Genomic DNA, 10,961 nt, shown 5'->3' with positions numbered 1-10,961 from the left:
AACTTCTGGATGAGAATTTCCTTATTGCTTCTAGATCCATCTTTATTTTCTTTTCTTAAAGGATATCTCAGATTTGGTATGCAGTTTCATCTCTCTTCTTTATATTTCATACTTTCCACCTACACATTTTTTATTTCTTAGGAGAGAATTACAGGAAAGTACAGAAGAAATGGAGTTTACTGCCACTTGAACAATGATAAGCAGTCACAGACAATAAAATGAGTGCAACTGGATAGGTCAACAACTGACAAGAGGTTTGGTACATTATTTCTGGCTTAGTGTAGATCATGCAAAATATTGTAGTTCGGTTGTTATGGTTTTCAGGAAATTTTTTAGAATATGTGTTTGGCAAACTTTTGATGATGGTGATAAAAGATAATGTAAGATAATGATAAACAACAGAGGGAGTAAACCTTTGCAGGACGGGACTGAATTAAAAATAACATTATTCTTGTAGTATTCTGTAGAAGGAAGCAGAAAGCAAAATAATAAACTCTTTCTCAATGCAGTATAGAAAAAACACTTTGGGACAATAAGCAAATAAAAATCAAAGCCTGGAAATAGAGATCTATGAGATAAACATCCAAAATTTAGCAATGATTAAAAGCTACCAGGAGTGTCCTTTCCTATTTGGGACACCACAATTAACAAGAAACGCAGAGAACTTAGAAAGTCTTTGGGGAACAATGACAAAGACTAAAATATAAAATACAGTACATAAAAATATTAATGTGGCTCAAATTAAAGAATGTAATAAAATGTGATGATAATGTGGGTAAAACTTAATTTTACACATTGCTGGTGAAGTATGAATGGATACAGCCATCTAGGGAAACAGTCTGAAAGCAACAAGTAAAATTTAAATTAACACATCTTTTAAATTTGCTGTTGACTGAACCCTAGTAATGGCAGTTTCAAAGATAAACTGGGTGTGATATATATATTTAATTATTTAAGATAAGTAAAAAAGAAAATGATTATATACACAAAACCGTGAATCAACAATTTGCACAGATGTGTTGTCCACAGCAGGTCTCTTAGAGAAGGTGAGTTTTTAATTATTCATAGTTTCCAAACATTTGAAATCTATTACCACTGACGATACTGCAGTTAGAATAATGATGATGAAATAATACGTTTTACTCAAATGTACTATCCATGTCCTCTAATATAAAGATAAAGGTTTTCTTTACTATCATTTATTTCAAGATAAATCAAAAACATGACTGAAAATAGAGAGTGATCCTCACATAATATTTAGGTAAGTGTTCAGGTGAGAGTACTTCTGTGGATACCACGAAGATTCCTAGTACTGGTAGAGATCTACCTAATTCATTTAGCTGGAAATCAAAGAATGAAACTGCTGCTCATGGAAATGTAACAGTAGTACAGAAACCTATTTGTATAAACTAGTTTATAACAACAAACCTTTCAACAAATTAGTTCTCCAAATATGTACTGAGCTAAAGCACTAATCTCTACTGGCTAAGATCAGTAACATCAATGTCTAGCCCCACCGAGTTTATGATTGCAGTAAAAAGAGATAAATATGTAAGAATTATTAAATATATACATACATATATATACACACACACACACTCATATATATGAAATTATTTTAAATGGTGATAAGGGCTATGAGGATAAAAAATAAAGGAAAGGGAGATAGTGAGGGTGGAGGCATTGATGACAGGGAGAGGGAGAATTAAAATAGGGAAGGAATGGATATTTCAGTAAAGATCTGAAAGAGGCTATGGTAGGCCAAAGAATGCTTCCCTCCCCAAAATGCAAACTAATCCCTAAAACCATGATTGTCACTTTATATGGAAAAAGAAAGGGAAGAAAGCATTTGCAAATGTGATTAAATTAAAGATTCTGAGATGGTGAAATTACCCTGGATAGTGGAAGAAGAGCTTTTTTTTAAATCCATGAACAGAGGAAGACAGAGCCATGTAATCACAGAGGCAGAGCCTTATATAACGTGGTCACAAACCAAATAATGCCTGTTGACACCAGGAGCTTGAAGAGGCAAGGAATAGATTCAATCTTAGAACCTCCAGTGGCAGCACAGTCCGAATGACTCTTTAATTTTAGCCCAGTGATACTGGTTTCATATTTACAGCCTACAGAATGGTAGGAAAATAAATCTGTATTGTTAAGTCACTTAAGTTTGTAGTAATCTGTTAGAGAAGCCACAGGAAAACTAAACCAGGGCTGAGGATGCAAGCAATGCAGACCCCCACAGGCAGAGCAGAATTGCAGAGAAGATATCAAGAGCCACCTTTTGGACATGGTAAGTGTGAGAAGTGTATTAGACATATGTGGGGATATGAAAGAGAGAGTCAGAAGGAAATCAGGGAGAGTTGGAGGCTATCTTGATAAATTTGGGAACTATCAGCATGTAGACGGTAGTGAAACCATGGGACTAGATAATCAAAAAAAAGAAAATTTCAAATCACTGAGCTCTTGGCCCCTTCAGTATTAGAGATTATGGATATAAGAAATAGCCAGAAAAAAGGGCTGAGAAAAGAGTGATCTGAATGGGAAGAGGAAATCAGGCAAGAATGGTGTCCTGGAAGTCGAAGAAAGTGTTTTAAGGAGGACTGCACCACTAAAGGTATGAAATGCTTAAGAGCAGGTTAAGATGAGGAGAGTCTGGTTGAACTGGATTCAAGAGAAAATGGAAGGAAAGAAATTGAAGATCACAAATATAGTCAACAAACCTGAATGATGTCATTTAAAATTATATGGATTTCCTTTTTCACTTACTGAGTTTAATCTAACCTATAAATGAAAATGAGGCTAACAGTAACCAAATACAGTGGTGTCATGCACAAACAAATTTCGTCTTGAAAATCTCTGTCCATCATCCCTTCAACCTCAATGACACATGGTGCATGTCTACTATGTATCGGACACGGTGCTCTCTTCATTTCCAATATAATCACACTACAAGGCAATCAGCTGAGATACAGTGAAACAAATCTGTGGGGATTTTACACTATAAATGTTTATACTGTAAATAGCTAACATTTATCAATCTATCCTGATTGTTTCTCCTCTCTCTCCTTTACTTCACCTTGTAATAAATATTTAAGTTATAGTCAGAAAATTAAAAACTCGGTGAGAGGATAAACAGATTTATCTTACTCACCATAACATCTCCACTGTGTAGAACAGTGCGTGGTGTTGAAATGCTCAATAAACATTTGCTGAATAGAGGAAAAGTCAAATAAGTGACAGGTGATTTCCACTCATCTTGGAAGTTTTCTCCTTACTAATTCAGATGGCCTTACATCTCAGATTCTGATTTTGCATTTTTAAAATGGAACAATCCTACTCACTTGACAAAACTCTGAAAACTTACGGAGACAACAATAAGAAAGCACCTTACCATTGGAAAACTATTCAAAATATTATTCTGTAAAGGGTAGAATGACTAACACCTCCTCTGAGGCACCTTCACACCACACTCAAGACTGTTACTGCCCCACCTGCTTCCTTCAACTCCCTTGTGGTTTCTTCTTCAACAGAGTTACTGAAATTTTCAGTAGCCTTTCACTTTAAATCATTAGATCACTGTGGTCTCAGAAAGGATTTCAGATCAATTTACATACCTAAAACACCGTCCTGTATAAGAGGTACCACAAATGTAACCCTTCTAAAATGTTACTGAGTTATAAATCATGTGCCCTCACCTTGGCCATCCTGCGTTCTACGGATCTGATCTTACCTCGTGATATCAGAACTCTACTTTCTCCAATTTGTTACTGTTATTTTCTCATTACATTTGTCATATAGAGATATTTTTATTGCCACAATATACCCACTAAGCTCTAAAATGATGTGAAATTATACTTACATATAATGACCAGTACAATTTTTGGCTCTTAATATTTAATGAATAATTGTTGAAAAAAACAAATATATTAATCAATGGATTTGTTCTCAATACATAATTTTATAGTTGTTAAAGATATTTCTATTGGCACTTTGTAAATGATTTATCAGAATCACAGGCTAATTGTTTACCAGAGTAAGGAAATAGTGAAATTTGTCTTCAAGAAACCCACCTCAGTCCTCATTGAACCAGATGGAACTGTGATGACCTCTAGAGATAATAAAATGTATTTCATAAAGACTGACTTAATCAGAGCCTCTGCTTTTCATATGCCTAATAGAAATTAAGTCTTTTATACACAATATAGAAGCCAACTCCACGCATTATAGTTATTAGTGATTTGTAAGATGCATTGATGCTGTCCCAAGGGTGACACCTATTCTGAAGCCACCTTATCATTACTTTACTTATGACAAGAAGTTAGCGATGAAGAACAAGTTGCTGTGCACAATGTCTCATTCCTTCATAGCTGAGGATATTAATTCATGAGCTGCAGGCAAGTACATTGATCTTTCTAGCCATAAAGAAATAAAATGTCGTGTGCAGCAACTACTCCTTCACTGCTATTCCAACAAAGTTTTTTCCCCTCCCTTGAGGTTTTTTCCCTCACACTAAAAATAAAAATGTACCCACTCTGTTCTGAGGAAAGATGGCAAATACAACCACAGGTTTGGAGGTACTCAAGTCTCATTACTGTCATATTAAATGAACACCACAGTATGCCTCATAATAAAAATACACCATGGGTACTAGTTTCTTGGAAACAAAACTCTTTTCATCCACCTATGCATTAAATCAATATCGCTTCATATCTACTCCAAAGAGAAGAAAGCTTAACTTGGATGGATGCCCAGTCGTGCATATGGTGGAAAAAACAGATGAAAGGGTGAAACACACAAACCTCTCTGCAAATCTTTTCAAGTAAAATTCCTTAATAATGGACTAGTCAATTAACATGCAGTCAGAATTCTCTGCCTAAATTATACTCACTTTCACAGATAGCTTCAATATCCTGAATGTAGTATGATAAGTGAGCACGCATGCGTGCGCACACACACACAAAGATATTTATTTTTCCCACCAATGTTCCACACCACCTGCTGAGTATAAAATGTACTGCACAATGCAAAGAAAAGAAAAATGAGCTAGAGTAGCATGATCCAACCACTAAGAAATTTCCAATTTAAGTAGGAGAGTGAGAAAAATGCCAGTTAATGCATATATATAAATGTCATATATGTGGATTAAATATGAGCTTCAGTAAATATGTAACTATAGGATATATACATCTGTTGAAGTTTTAACTCCACGGTGCTTGTACACTTTGCTATAATGCTTCCAAACAAAAAGTCACTGAATTTCAGGATAAAGTGAACGAATATTATAACTGAGCTTGAGAAAACAGCAATTACTATGAAATATTCTGTTTCAATAGAAAAATTTTAAAACTATGTATTTTGAAGTCAGAAAAATCTGGGTTCCAGTCTTCCCTGCATTTTATTATTTTGAGCATTATGTCACTTCCCGAAAGGTAGGTATCCTAACATAAAAGTTCATAAAATTAAAACCCTGCCTACTTCAAATATTTTTACACTTAAATAAGATAATGTATGTAAAATATATTATCTGAAACAGGTACTTAATATACATGGGAAAGAAGTATGATGACATTATTAAGAAATTAAATTATGGAATGAGTCAAAGTAAGATTTAAAGTCTGACTTTGCCACCTTTTAGAATCTTCTAATGCATTCAATGTTATTTAACTTCTCTGAGCCTCATTTTCCTCACCTATAAAATGGAGTCATAAGACTTAGTAATGTTTCCTCCTATGTGCTTCAACACAGCTCTCCCTTTACGTTTTATCACAAAATGTTCCACACCACTATGTAATTACTCATTCATTTCTGTGCAACCACTAACAGAATAAATGCTCCTGTTTTCAGGTACTGTGCCTTGTTCAGCAACATGTACCCAGACCCATTACACAGTAAGTAATCAATATATACACACTGGGTCAATGGCTGAATTAATAGTACCTACCTCATAAGGTTATTGTTTGTCTATGGCATGGCAATTAGAATATAATCATAAAGAGCAGGTGTGATTATTTTCTCTACTTCAGATTCAAATCAATTTTGAGGCACACAAGACAAAATGAATTCGACCTAGAAAAAATTTACTTTAAAGTGAAGAAAAACAAACCCCACAAAACTTTTTTTGTCTTCTCAGAGTTAATAAGGCTGGCCTAGAAAATAGAGAGACATGGGACCCAGGAAGTAATTGACAATAATAGAAAAGATGGACATTGACAGACTCATGCTGGATTCAGGATCCAAAATGGACTAGACAAACTGGCTAACTTATTCTTACTGGGCAATCTGGAAAAAAAAAATGAAGTTTAGGGCTGTATAAAATAATGCATTAGAAAACAAAATAAGAAATGAAAGAGGATAAAGTAGAACCTACAAAACAGAGAAACAATCATAAGAAAAATATTAGTTACATGCCAAAAAATTGGACAATCTAAAGGAAATGGATAAATTCCTAGAAATACACAATATTCCAAACTACATCAGGAAGATATAGACAATCTGAACAGAACAATCTCTAGTACTGAAATTGGATCAGTAATCAAAACACTCCCAGTGATCAAGGTCCAGGACTGGACAACTTCAGCCATGCTGAGGAAACTAGACAGCTACATGTAAGAGAATGAAATTATAATATTTTCTTACAACATATACAAAACCAACAACAACAACAACAACAACAACAACAAAAACCAACTCAAATTGGATAAAACACCTGAACATCATACCAGAAATCATAAAATTCCTGGAAGAAAAATAGGCAGTACACTCTTTGACATAAGTTTTTGCAATTTTTTTTGGATATATCTCCTCAGAAAAGGGGAAAAATAAACAATAATAAACAAATGGATTTATCAAACTGAAAAGCTTTTTTGCATAGTGAAGGGAACACAATAAAACAAAAAAGCAGTTTCCTGAAAGTGAGAAGGTATTTTCAAATGACACATCTGATAAGGGGTTAATATCCATAATATACAAAGAATACATACAAGGCAAAATAAAAAAACAAACTAACAAATTAAACAAAGGGTAGAGGACCACAACAGATACTTTTTCAAAGAAGACATATAGATGACCAGCAGACACATGAAAAGATGCTCAACATCACTAATCGTAAGGGAAATGCAGATCAACACTAAAATATATACCACTTTATATTCGTCACAATGGCTAACATCAAAAAGACAACAAAAAACAATTGCTGGCAAGAATGTGGAGAAAGGATACCCTCACGCACCCTCAGTCAGATTGTAAACTGGTGTAGCCACTATGGAAAACAGTATGGAGATTCCTCAAAAAATAAAAATAGAACTAATGTATGATCCAGCAATTCCACTCCTCGGTATATATCAAAAGAAAACAAAAACGCTAATTCAAAAAGATACGTGCATCTCAATGTTTATAACAGCATTATTTACAATAACCAAGATAGGGAAGCACACTACATGTCCACTGATAGATGAATGAATAAAAATGTAGTATGATATCTATAAAGGAGTATTATTTGGCCATAAAAAAGAATGACATTTTGTCATTTGTAACACCATAGATGGACCAGAGGATATCATGCTTAGTGAAATAAGTAAGACAGAAAAAGAGAAATACTGTATGTTATCATTTACACATTGAAGTTAAAGAAGAAAATAACATCAGAAATAAACTCATAGATACAGAGAATGAAGCAGTGGTTACCAGTGGGGAGAGAGATGGGGAGAGGGACAAAACAGGTACAGAGATGAAGAGGTACAAACTACTAGGTACAAAACAAGTAAGATACAATGATGTAATGCACAGGACAGGGAATATAGCCAATATTTTATAATAGCTTTAAATACAGTATAATCTATAAAAAAGACAACCTATGAAATGGGAGAAAACTTCTGCAAATGTTTTGACTGACAAAGGCTTTATTTCCAGAATATATAAACAGCTCATACAGCTGAATAATTAAAAAACAAACAAGCCAGTCCAAAAATGGGCAGAAGACCTAAACAAGCAATTCTCCAAGGAAGAAATAAAAATGATCAATAGGCACATGAAAAAATGCTCAGTATCACTAATTATCAGAGAAATGCAAATCAAAAATACAATGAGGTAGCACCTCACACCAGTCAGAATGGCCATCATTCAAAAGTGCACGTATGAGAGATGCTGGAGAGGCTGTGGAGAAAAGGGAACCCACCTACACTGCTGCTGGGAATGCAGTTTGGCGCAGCCACTGTGGAAAATACTATGGAGACTTGTGAAAAGACTAGGAATAGACTTACCGTAGGACCCAGGAATCCTGCTCCTGGGCATATATCCAGAGGGAACCTTACTTCAGGATGACACCTGCACTCCAGTGTTCATAGCAGCACTATTTGCAATAGCCATGACATGGAAACAGCGTAAATGTCCATCAAGAGATGACTGGAAAAAGAAGAGTTAGTATATTTATACAATGGAATACCACCACTCAGCCATAAAAAGTGACAACATAAAGCCTTTTGCAGCAACATGGAGAATGTCATTCTGAGTGCAGTAAGCCAGAAAGAGAAAGAAAAATATCATATGAGATTGCTTATATGTGGAATCTTAAAGAAAAAAACTAAAAGGAAAGAAAGAAAGAAAAGAAAACGACAAATAACCATAAATACAAAACATAAACAGGCTCACAGACATAGAATACAAACTTGTGGTTGCTGGGGGGAGGCACGCAGGAAGGGACAGACTGGGAGTACAAAATTTGTACATACTGGCAGGTATATATACAATAGATAAACAAGATTATACTGTATAGCACAGGGAAATGCATACAATTATGTAAACATTGTGCGCTACACTGGAAATTGACACAACATTCTAAACTCAGTATGAGTTAATAAAAAAGGAAACAGTAAATTCAGAATAAATAAATAAAAAGAAAAGAAGTTGAGGTATATTTATACAATGGAATACTACTATGCCATGAAAAGGAATAAAATAATGTCACTTGCAGCAAAATGGATGGACCTAAAGACTACCAAACCTGGGTGACTAGGGGCCCATCTCTCGAATGGCAGCTGTAAAAGCTGGGGCACTAGATGTATGGACAAACTCCTTCCAGGGAGATGCCTGGTTTTACTGCTGGAGTGAGCCAGAGGGAGAAGGCGGGGCTCTGGGGAGGGTCACAGCTGGCACCTGGGTGTGTGCTAATTAGATGCAGGGCCCCAGGCGGCCCTTTGCAAAGTCTGCACCCAAACCCCTTCCAGGCAAGTGGAAGCGGGAAGATCACATTTCTACCTGCAACCTCTGAGCTAGGGCCTCGGGGAGTAGCCCAGGGGGTGCTGGTGCTCCCACTGGTTCCGTTTGCCACACTCCTGTGGGACTGGTGGACACAGGCCCTGCTGACATTCAGAGTGCAGTGACGTGGGAGCTTGTCCCTTGGATGGAAGCCTTAAAGTTGGGGGGAAGGGGGGTGCGAGTTGTTCACTTTAGAACCCTCGCTCCACAGGGAAAAGCTGGGAGTTGCGGGTCCCCTCAATTGCAGGGCACTGCGCTGGGGGTGCGGTTTATGGTGGGGATGTGCCTTTCCTACCCCTTCTGATGTGGGTGTTTTCTGTTACCTGATGTGTAGGAATCACTCAGCCAGGCTCTGGGTTTCTCTCAGAGGAAACTGCTCCACGAATAGCTGTATACTCAGTGCCTCTGTGGCAGAAGGGACATTCAGGAGCCTCCAAGTTACCATCTCTGTCCTTTTGAGTTTTTTTTGAACTTCAGACCCATATCTCCCAACTGTGCATTTGACAGCTCTGTTCGGATGTGTCATAGCACCTCAAACCTCGCTCATCCGAGGTAAAGCCCGCCCTTGCTTTCCCGCCCCTAAAGCCTGCGCCTCCCGTGGTGCCCATCTTAGGTGACGGGAAATCCCACTTGTTACCGAGTCCAAACTCATTCTGCTCGCCTATGACAGGCCAATAAAACGGGAGATGAGGTGCTGGGCAAGGATAGTGACTTTATACGGAAAGCTGGCCGACCAACAGGATGGCAGACTAATGTCTTGGAGAACCATCCTACTTCAGTCAGAACACAGTCTCCTTTTATACAGGAGAACAGGGGAGGCGGTGTGGATGGTTGTTGCAAACTTCTTGCCACAGGAAGCCTTTGTTCCTGCAGCTGTCCCTGTGAGTCAGGCCTTGGTGTCCCTGTAAACCTCCAACAAACAAAGGTTATTTCTGTTTTGCAACCTGCCATCTCTGCATCAGTGTACAAGTGCTAACATCCTAGCACGGGGCTCTCCTGTACATTTCAGGCTAAAGGCAACATTGTTTTACAAAAGGTGCACAGCTAGCAAGACTAAGCCTGGAAAACAAGGCACAGTGGTCAAAGCCACAGGAACAGATCCAACATGGAGTCCGATTTGTTCTTTTCCATTACAGAGGGACACGGTGACAGCCTCCTGGCGACTGGCCAGGGGCGTGGCCTGCTGAGAGCAGCCTGGTGATTGGCCGGAGAGGCCGCAGGGGTCACAGGGAGGCATTATGATGCACCACGGGCGGTTATAAAAGCTGGCGCCGCTGCCAAGGTGAGCCATAGCAGAGATGGCCTTTCTGGTTCTCCTGCTACTTGTGGCCACATCCTCGACCGCCTTCTCCATACCCACCTCTGACACACTCCATGCCCACTCCGATTGCCCCGGGTCCCTCACCCACACCGAGCAATCTACTCTAGTGCTAGGGTCCACCTTCGGGCCCCTCTGCGGGCCAGGAAGCCCGCGTACCCGCACCCGGCGCCCCCTGTACCGGCATGGGCTGGCCTGGCTCCTCTCCTTCTGGTTCCAGCCCCGCGGTGGGGGATCGGGCTCCACCACCAGCAGCACAGTGGACCCCTGCCCATCCTGGGACTGTCCCTCCCAGGCCTCTCCTGTCCCAACGCAGCTGCCAACCAGCCCGCCAAGCGACCACTCACAGACTTCGGACAGAGGGCAGCCGCTGACTCCTGTGCCGCAC

The sequence above is a fragment of the Camelus bactrianus genome, chromosome 12 (assembly GCF_048773025.1).
Source record: "Camelus bactrianus isolate YW-2024 breed Bactrian camel chromosome 12, ASM4877302v1, whole genome shotgun sequence".
NCBI classification, from domain to species: Eukaryota; Metazoa; Chordata; class Mammalia; order Artiodactyla; family Camelidae; genus Camelus; species Camelus bactrianus.
The sequence above is the reverse complement of the archived record's forward strand: the minus strand, read 5'-3'. Positions refer to the sequence as shown.